This window comes from Mus pahari, chromosome X, assembly GCF_900095145.1.
Source record: "Mus pahari chromosome X, PAHARI_EIJ_v1.1, whole genome shotgun sequence".
Classification (NCBI taxonomy): Eukaryota; Metazoa; Chordata; class Mammalia; order Rodentia; family Muridae; genus Mus; species Mus pahari.
This window is the reverse complement of record NC_034613.1, coordinates 123077755-123088545: the sequence shown is the minus strand read 5'-3', so window position 1 is coordinate 123088545 and position 10791 is coordinate 123077755. Positions and strand designations below refer to the sequence as shown.

General features: G+C 39.4%; 1 protein-coding gene across 1 annotated transcript in view; it reads left to right on the top strand.

Moving 5' to 3' along the window:
• The first annotated feature begins 42 nt into the window (after positions 1-42).
• Positions 43-10791, top strand: part of Trpc5 (transient receptor potential cation channel subfamily C member 5) — a 290726-nt gene continuing 279977 nt past the window's right edge. Inside the window, exon 1 of the mRNA XM_021188239.2 lies at positions 43-936. The gene's annotated coding sequence lies outside the window, so the exon portion shown is untranslated. The remainder of the gene's footprint in view (positions 937-10791) is intronic.

Sequence of the window (10791 nt, the reverse complement as noted above, 5' to 3'; positions counted from 1 at the left end):
CCCTCACACACACACACACACACACACACACACACACCACAACCGCGACGGGTTCTCCACAGCTCTCAGCCACCCCCCAAAAGATAGAAAGGGAGACAAGCAGCAGATGAGAACCTGCAGCAGATAGAAGGGAAAAGAAGAGCTCAGGGTTGGACATTTTGGGATCTAGGGGTGGGGAGGAGAAAGGGAGCGCGCCTCCTTGATTTTTTCCCCTCCCCACCCCTCTTATGCTTTTCTCTCCCCTTGTCTGGTATAGGGTTTTCCAAGCAGCAGCAGTAGGGGACAGAAACCTTTAGTCTAGGAAAAGGGGTTTGGAAAGGTGGCCAGAGCTCCCATCAGCTACCTAGCTTGAGGGCGCCTGTGTGAATGCGGTTCTTCCCCACACACCCCTCCACACACACTCCTCTTCCTACCAGAGTGTCTGCTATCCTCAATTTCCCGGTGTCGGCTTTGGCTTCTTCCCCCTTGCTCTTATTGTTTGTGGCTTGCTGCGTGAAGGGGTGCGTGTGTTTGAAGGGGCTCAGGTTGAGAGAGCGAGAGCGCTGAGGGGGGGACAAGTGAGAGAGAAGAGAGAGAGAGAGAGAGAGAGCCCAGCCCGGCAGGAGCACACCAGTCGGTCGAGCGAAGAGAAGAGTTTCGGGCACTGGCAGAGGCAAAAGGTGAGGTCTGGCCAGTCAGAGGGAAGTTTGGCAGTAACTGAAGAGCAAAGAAGGAAGCCCAGGTAGGAGTCAGTCCTTGGGCTCCTCTCAGCATCCTGATTCCTTCGCCTGTACTCAACCACCCACTCACTCGGCAGCCTCCAGGCCCGGGACTGTCCCAGGCGGCTGCCGCTTGCGCGCCGCGGAAGAGGAGTCCAGTAAGGTTGCCTGCCGCACCACGCGCCCAGGTGCACGGACTCCAGACAGCACAAATCTGAAAAAAACACACTTGGCCTGGGTAAGTTGACAAATGGCACCGGTGCTGTCCTATTTGTTGTTACGGAGCTGCAGGGAAATGAGGCTTGAATGAAGGTGCTGAGATTCTGTGGGTTGGAAAGGGGCTGGCTGGCTGGCTATGGGCTGGGGTGGTGGGACACAAATGGAGGCCAGCAACAGATTGTTTTGGGACACCTGGGAGAGCTGATGCCCTGGATGGAGAGAGCCTTAGGAGATTTAGGACTGGATACTGTTGGCACCTACCAAAACCATCGTTTTCATGAGCAGTGTTATGAATCAGAGCCTGGATGGTGAATTAGTATGATTTTCTGGGGTAAATATTATGCCCCCAGCCCAGCCCCGAGAAAGCCTGCTCCTAGGCATCTTCAAAATGGGTCTGAGATTAGTGTGAGAATGGAGATACTCAGTCTTCAAGGACAGTCCTTCAACTGCAGAGAGCCAAGAAGCTGATACAGGAGGGCTCCTGGACCAGAGCTCCCAATTACCTTGCTGGGTTTGTAGCCTTCAAACTTAAGAGCTGGCCAGTTTAGTTTACCTGGATTCCTATAAGGAACTCAGAAATATACAACTGGGGCCATCAGTCAGATCTATGCTCTAAAGTGGCTGCTTCCCTGCACCGTATGTAATGACTGGAGCAAACAGTCCCCATCAGGTTCCACTTAGTCCAGTTCTGAGCTGAATTCACAGGTCCTGGCCTTTCTGCTCCGTCTGGGAGAAAGACTGGGAGGAGGTCGTTTTCCCTGTTGGCAAGGTGGGATATTTGGACTGCAGCTACGCACCTGGTGATGGCCAAGTGTTTAGCAGTGTAATCACTCCCTTATGAAAAACCTGGAGCCGGGAAACCAGCCTGGAAAACAGAATCCCTGAACTTTACCCGAGTTGATTTTATGAGTAGGAGAGGAGAGGCACAGGCTAATCAATAGTGCACTATCAGAGATGGTGTGTGTTTTCCCTGGCTTCAAATGAGTAATAAATACTATATTCATATGGCACCCAGACCCACTTGTCTTTTGCAAAATAGTTATCTTCTTGGTATTTAGCTGGAATGACATGTTGATATGTCATCCCATTATGCATGCCCAATTGCCTAGTGTTTGTTTCTTGGATTTGGGGGTGTTCTACAGATGATCTGCATCATTTCTCATCTCCCATCAAGTCTTACAAGTTGAGATTTAAAGGATGTCAAATTACGTGCCTTTCACTGGTCTTGAAAAATCTACTAAATTAAAAGGCATGGTAGTACATTTACATAGTACCAAGTTACTTTCAAAGCAAATGTTTAGCCTGAGAGAAGGAGAAGAGTAAGTAAGTCCGTGAGTTGGAACAAAGAACTGAATGAATGGCACCTGAAGCTTGTGGTTTAGATCCATGGTCGTGCAGTTTTCATAAACTGTACATCTATATTCATAAACTAAATGTATGGGGTTCTACATTTGTGTCTAGATACAGTGATTTGGTTCTATTGTATGTGTATATACTTGTTTAAAGCCTTCAATCGACCCCATACAGTCTGGACCCTGTGTTTGTGTAGAAGAGGGAGGGGGTGAACGTGTGCTTTCAAAAGCATCCATGCTCATTAATTAAACTTTCTATTTATTAGATGCTACTGAGATATAATGAATTACCTCCTTTCGACTCAGCAAACAAGGGAAAGAGATTCTGCATGAAATGGTACTGTTTATGTTGTATTGGGCAATTTGGTCTAATGCGTAGTGCTGAAAGAGATAGACTGGGAATCACTCAGGTACATCTGAAAAGGTCCCAGTGCTGTTACTTTTCTATGTTCTGACAGTTTCTTAGGGAAAGCACAAGCAAATATCTTCTTGGATAGATGAAAATCACAAGGACAAGATTACAGATTGGTCGAAAAGAACCAACAGCTTCATGCTTAGGGGAGGACTCAGTAGGGATGAACATAAGGTGTTGGATATTTACTCTGGTCTTGGTTATGTGAGTATCCGGCAGCTGAAATTCTCCTGACCTGTGATTACTCAAGGGACAAAGAGATAGGAAGCTGCAAGGATTTCAAACCAATATAGACACAGCTTCGTTGACACAGATTCACCTGGCTTTAGAATAAGCTTCAAGAGCAGACACGGATCAGATAACAGCTGCCATCCTTTCCAGATATAAGATCTGTAATTTTGATTCTATTCATTCTAGAACTAACAACTAAAACAAGAATGGCACACAGAACCACGGAAGGCAGGGACAAGAAATCAGAGATGTGGAATAGGAAAAGGAGGAAAGGACTAAGGAGAGCCAAAGATGTTTGGAAACACATGGAAACACATGGAAAGAAAAGCATCCAGGTGTTTTCTTTGGCTTGAAATGGAATTAGTTCAGAAAATCACCTCAGATGTGAAGTGCTGTAAAACTGCCGGCAATTTGCCCTATAAATACTGAGTAAACAGTAAGAGAATTCCTTAGAACCAGGGAATTGGGGACATTGGAGTACAAGTTCAGCGCTGTCATCCCCTTTCGCTCTTTTAGCATGCTCAGTTCCAATCTGCTAGCCATTCAGGTGTATAATTATCAAATGAATATTTCAAATGTGTCATGATACTTCCAGCCTGCCTGGTTCCAAATATTCTAATTTGTCTTTCGCCTGGCTCCACTGCTGAAGAAAAAGAAACAAACCGTTTCTGACTGATGTACTTCTGCAAAGACTTCTGTTCTTAGCTGACAACACCACTCTGTTCAGATGTCTCCTTCTAGCTAATGGGAAATAGGGGGTGGGGGCTCATCCTACTTCAAGAAGTGCCCTGTGCCCCAAGATGCCACCAACTTAATTCTGCTCAGTCATTTTCCATGTTTTTAGGGACAGGTGTGACAAACTTTGCAGTCTGGTTTCAGAAATGATGCCAGTCTAGGCAGAAGCAGAAGCTAATCAACCCCAAACAGGGAAGTTAGCCCTCACTTCTAGAGTTTAGGAGGTGATAATCCTTTGTACCATCCAGTCTCAAACTCGCTTTCCTCTGTCAAGCACATTGTCCAATTACACTAGCAAACCCGCAAACCCATCCTGACAGCAAAAGAAGAAAAAAAAAAGAAAAGAAAAAAAAAGAAAAAAATGATTTCCTAGATGACTAAGCTATGGTCTCATAAGCAAACATGCATTTTACATCATCCTCAACTGAGTGAGAAGAGATTATTTAAAATAAATAAATAAATACAATCTCATAGAGCTGAGCAAAATTGCAGTTCACTGGTCAAGGAAGGTTGGGAAATGCCTCTGGTTTGGTCCTTCACTCACTACACAGTTGTCCCTTAGATTCTGACAGCTAGTGAGATTATCCCAGCCATTTTCCTTAGCAAAAGCAAGATAAAAATGATGGTGTGAAAGAGACAGGTGCCATATCCTCATTTCTCTTATAGAGAAATCAGGGCCTAGAGAATAGAAATAGCTTGCTTAGATCATAAAACTAGCTAGTGGCAGAGCTAAAACAAGAACGCAGAACTATCTTCTCAGACTAAGGAACTTCAATAAAGATCTCCCAAGAAATTGATTGGTCTCTAAAACGTAAATTTACACTCATTATATTCTACTTCCTTCCCGTAGCCACAGTTATATGTTTTATTTATATATTATACCTAGTTTGTTTTGATTGAGACAATGTCTTACTATGTAGCCTAGTATGACCTTGAACTCTCAATCCTCCCTCTTCCACCTTGTTAGTACAGGGATTCTAGGCATCCTTTCTGCAACAGCCAGCTGTTATTGCCTTACCTCTCTGCAACTTATCACTTATCACCTCTGGAAACACACGCAGAGCCTGTTAACATGTTTCAGCTGCTGAAGCCCCTTGCCAACAAACCTAACAACTGAAGCTCAATTCCAGGGACTCCGCCCACAGTTCTTCTCTGACCTGCACACACATACATAAGTATATGCACCTCCAAATACACAAAATAAATAAATTTAAATCACACACACACACACACACACACACATACACACACACTCACACACACACACACACACACACACACACACAAAACACAACCACACACAAGTTTTATCTTGACAGTGCAGAAAATATTGCAAATACCCACAACTATTAATCAGGAAGGCTGAAATAGCATTAACAGGTTTATAGCCAAATAATCTGCAGAATGAGAGAGTTATAACTGTTCATAGGATAAGCAGGAGATGGTTTGCATAAAATAAATTATATAAATAAAATAAATATAAATATATTTTCGATCTGAGCCCTCATGAGAATCTCCCATCCAGGCAAAAGATATCATATATAAATTTCTATCTAGGCTTCAATGATGATTTCTTCAAAGTGCAAGCATTTGACATAAGATAAAAAATACATTGTTCTATCAACATATTTTACAAAGGCGAGCAACAGCAAAAATTAATGCCTGCCAGGGGTGGTGGCGCACACCTTTAATCTCAGCACTCAGGAGGCAGAGGCAGGTGGGTTTCTGAGTTCGAGGCCAGCCTGGTCCACAAAGTGAGTTCCAGGACAGTCAGGGCTATACAGAGAAAACTTGTCTTGGAAAAAAAATTAATGCCTACATGGTACGTATTTATTTGCCATTTTCCATGCAGTATCTCACTTAAACTTTCTCAAAAACATCATGAAATTAGTATATTATCATTTCTGCTTTGTAGATGAGACAGTAAATAGCTGAAGCTCAAAGGAATGACACAATATGCCCATTTTATAAACATTAATGACTTAGGTATGAACTATACCTGTCACTACTTCATCCTCACCCACAGTAATACCTACTTGCTCATTTTACTCACTTGTAAAATACAATATGTATAATATAAGTAAATGCTAATAAAATCACTATACATTTACCTTTGTAAAGACTTGATTGCCATGTGTACTGTGGATCGCTTAATTGTCAAGACACAAAGGCAGACCACAGTCTCTGAGCGCTGACCTTTTGATGTGTAAGGTGTTCAGCTTCTGATCAGATTACTGTGGCATTAGTAATCTTAGACCATTCAGATAGCTAATTTTTAAGATTTCCACGACCATGGTAATAAATACACATTTTAGTAAATTGTTGAACTTCTGGATAGTAGTTTTCTATTTCTGCTACAACAAATTACCATGCCTTTATTAATGTAGTACTAGTTATTAATTTAAGAGTTTAGATTTATTTTTGTTCACATCATTTAATAATTCAGTATATCAGAAATCTTCTATGAGGCTCACTGGGCTAAAATTAAGGGATCAGCAGGAGAGCATTCTCTTGTGGGCATTCCTGTGGAAGGGGAATCAGTTCCCTTGTTTCTCCAGGTTGTCTTGGCACAGTTCACTTCCTTGAGTGTAGGACTGAGACCCAGAGTGCTTTGATAATATTCAAGGGAAGTCTGTTCTCACTAGTAGAGGCCATTCACATTCCTCAGTCTCCTTCAAAGTCAGTGACAGCAAGCTGAATACCATCACATTTGGAATCCTCTCTTCTTGATTTTTAGTCTCCCACTCTTCTCTCTCCTCGCCTGTTTTATTTAAAAGCTGATTTACCAATGGCATTTATATGAAAATAGGAGTAAGAAGGGATGTTTTTACTTTTGTGTACATTGGGAATTGATCGACCGAAGGTGATTAGTACATACAGCCCCTTGAACATCTTTCATATTTGTATGGTAAGTATAATCTAAGTCAGCTTTTCTAACTAATGATTTTAAGATATATAGTGCATTACTGTTTCTTAAATCCACTTTGAGTTGAATAATCTCAATAGTTGAAAGTCAACTAGTTAGTAATTGAATGCTATGTGAAAAGGTTTCTTGGCATGTAACATAACACAATTACAGGCTCTGAGTATAAAAGTATTGGTGTGTTTGGGAGACTACATCCTGTCTAGCACAATCTTCTATGTACTTAGTAGTATAATACATGATATTAAATGATATGTTAAATAATATATTAAATAATATTAAGTGACCATAATGTATTGGGGAAGCATTATTCCCATTCAACTGAAGAAGGAGAAACAGTAAGTTACATTTTATGCATATTGCATGGATATTAAATTGGACAGATTATAAATATATCTCTCTTCCTTTAAATCTTACATTTTCCTGTTTGGCCTAAGTTATGCTGTCTCTTTATTATCCAAAAGTACTTTGATCACTGTGATTCTTTTTTCTGTTGTTACTTGGGGGTTATACTTTAATCATGGTTTTCCTTTCTGTAGTTTTAGTTCCCAGTCACCAACTTCAGTCTGAAAATATTTGCTGTAAAATTCCAAAAATAAATAATTCATAAATGTTTAATAATATACCCTTCTGAGTAGTGTAATGGAATTTATTCTGTCCTGATCCATGCTGGTCAGGACCGCATCATCCTTCTCTGAATGTATTAACACTCCATACACTATCCACCATTAGTCACTCAGTATCCATCATAATACCACATATATCATGGTGCTCATGTATAAGTAACATTTGTATATTAGCCAACATTACCTCACAATTCCTATGGCAATCACCATATTTCATATTACCACATAGAAATTTTATCATCTTATATTGTCACAGGAATAAACATGAATATACTAAAACAAAATATTTTGGGAGACAGAGACAATATACACATAATTTACATTGTAGAACATTATAGATATTATAGCTATTCTACTTTATTATTCACTGTTGATGCCAGTTTCTTACTGTGCCTATATTATAAGTTTTTAAGAAGGCAAAAATTATGTATGTACTTCCTTAATTTTTTAAAGATTTTATTATTTTATGTACACGAATCTCTGCATGTGCACCACATGTGTGTCTAGTAACAGAGTAAGTCAGAAGAAGGCATCAGATTTCCTAGTACTAGAGTTACAGATGGTTGTGACCTACCATGTGGGTTCTGGGAAGGGACTTGAACTTGGGTCCTCTACAAGAGCAACAAGTGCTCTTAAACACTGAAACAGCTCTGCAACAATCTCTAACTTGTAATCTTAACTTTATCATAAATGAATATGAGAAAAAGAGAATAGTATAAATACAGTTTAGTTCTGTCTACAGTTTCAGACATCCACCAAAGGTCTTAGAATATATCGCCCCATGAATAAAGGGGTTATTAATTTTATGCATCACTGTGACTTAGCTACCTAACAGGAAGCAGCTTAATGGAAAAGAGGTTTATTTGGGTTCATGATTTGAGATGCTTTCTGGCGAGAAAGGCACTGTGGCTATGTAGAAACAGTAGCATGTGGAAGCTGTTATTGCAAAGAGAAAGACATGGATGCTAGAAAAACACCAGGCTTTCTCCTTTTTCTTTTCTTATTCAGTTGGGGTCCTCAATCTATGGAATACTGCACCTGTATTTTGTGCTGGTTTTTTTCCCCTCCTCAGTTAAATCTCTGGAAGTGCCTTCCATACCATGCCTAGAAGTATGTATTATAGGTAATTCTAAATCCAGTCAAGTTGGCAATGAAAGCAAGCAGCACGGGTGAAAGGGGCATGACTATATTTTGTTTGTTTTCTCTCCATTCTGTTCCACTGTGCTACTGATGAATCCTGGGGTTTTGTGTATGCTAGGCAAAAGCTCTACATGGAACCACATCTCTAGCCTTTTATCTTCCTTATTAAAATTTTAAATAGGTAATTTATGCCTGTGGCTCAAAAATCAAAACCTATAAAAGAGTATTCAATAAAAACTTTATTCCCACTGTATTTGCCATCTGCAGGGCTGCTATCATCCCTGTCCTTTTGTTTGTTTGCTTGTTTCCATCCAAAACTTCTGAATGGAAATATAAGCAACTATGAATAGAAAGATTTTATGCCATAGCAAACTGAAGCTCCAGTCCATTTAATCTTTCTTGTTGTATCACCACAAGGCAATTTTAGAAGAACTGTCATCCATGTTAAGGAACAAAGAATTACACCAGTCAGTGATTTCACTAAGTCTCTAAAATTCATTATAGCCCCTTACATTCATGATGATCACTGGAGTAGCCTGAATATTGTATAATCCTAATGATTGCATTTTGTTTTCAGTCCATTTTATGTAGGTCGTTGCAGAGTTCCATAATTTCAGAAATCACAAGTTGGGGTGGGGGAAAAGAAGATAGGAGAATAGGAGAAGAAAAAATAAGGATGAAAAGGAAGACAAGAAGAAGGGGGAGGAGAACAGGAAACAGAGAGGATGAGCAGGAGGTGTAGAATACATAATAGAGGGTGAACTATGGAGAGTTCATTACATAAAGCTTTGTTACTACATGAAGGGTGATCATACTACAACCAAGTCCAATAACTTATTGGTAAATTGTCTCTGAAAACATGACACATCTCTCTCTCTTAGCTCGTAGAAAAACATACAACTTTTACATAATTGGCAGCATTGAAAGAGCCTAACACATAGCGGGGTAGCATCTTAGATAAAGATGGGTATCAAAGGCAAAGCCAACTAGTTTGTCTTTCAGTACATCTGATAACAAAAATCAATGTGCCAAAGATAATTCCATTTTCATTTGTACCATGAATATTCATCTTTAGCTGTAAATTCAGAACCTCTTCCTCCCGATGTTAGTACAACATGATGCAAATGTATCTTCTACTAACACAAAGCAACATTCTATTATCTATTCTATTATTCTATTATCTTCTATTTGATTCTGTACTTCAAAGCAATATTTTTCAAGCTATTGACAATAATTTGTTAATGTTCTCTGTAGTAGCCAATAAGGAGTATTTTAAATGAAATAGAACAAAGGATAAAAATGTGAACACCAAATGATAAAAGTAATCATTATTTTGTGAAACCTTTTCTTTTTCAGTAACATACATGTATGAAAGGAATGTGTGTGTACTTGTATGTGTGTGTACTGGTATGCTCATATTTGTTAATATGCTGAGCACAATATAAATCATTTTTCTTATTATTTGGTTACTGGCAGAAAAACCTGATCAACATTAAAATGTTTGAAGTCATTAGTCAGATGTTATAAATATTCTAAATCTTCAAAAATAAATGAATCCTTTTCCTTCATCTTGAAAACTTGACCATTCTGAACATATGCTTCCAAGTAGAAGAGGATTCCGTACTGTCTGTCTCTTGATATAGTAGTTCCTATTCTCACTGTAGCAAAAAATGCCCAGAAAGCAGCAAATATCCAAAGAAAAAACTAAGAAACTCAATAGAAACTTGTCTTGTTTCTTTCTGTGATGCATGAACATCTTGGGATTTGATACGTATCAGAATTTGGACCTGAAGTTCCCAGTTGTCACTTTCATTGGCATCTCATAGATACAGTGCTCAGGGGACCCTAGCTAGTACTGAATGTGGGCTGAAAGTCTGAGGCTTCCATAAAATATTTAAACTCAACAGCTATTGACTCTGCTGTCAGCTTCAGTGGTCATCTCCAGAAACTTTTCCAGAATTAGAAACTTTTAGGCTGATGTTAGACACCAAGTGATGAAAAAAGATTGACAATGGAAGATAAAAATATAATCTTGTAGGATAAGGACTAAGGAACTGGTAGTTAGTAAATAAAATTCTCCTGACATCTTGTTGTGTCAAAGAGAGGTTTGCCTATAGTCATTGTAGTACAATCTGGCCAGGGAATTTAAAAAAAAAAAATGGAAAGACTCAGAGGAAAGAGGACAGTATATAAAAGCAATTAAAATTTCTATCTTCCAATGAGAATTGATCCATTCTTATCTCCTTGTACAAAGGTCAAGTCTAAGTGAATCAAAGACCTCCACATAAAACCAGAGACACTGAAAGTGATAGAGGAGAAAGTGGGGAAAAGCCTTGAAGATATGGGCACAGGGAAAAAATTTCTAAACAGAACAGCAATGGCTTGTGCTGTAAAATCAAGAATTGACAAATGGGACCTCATAAAATTGCAAAGCTTCTGTAAGGCAAAAGAAACT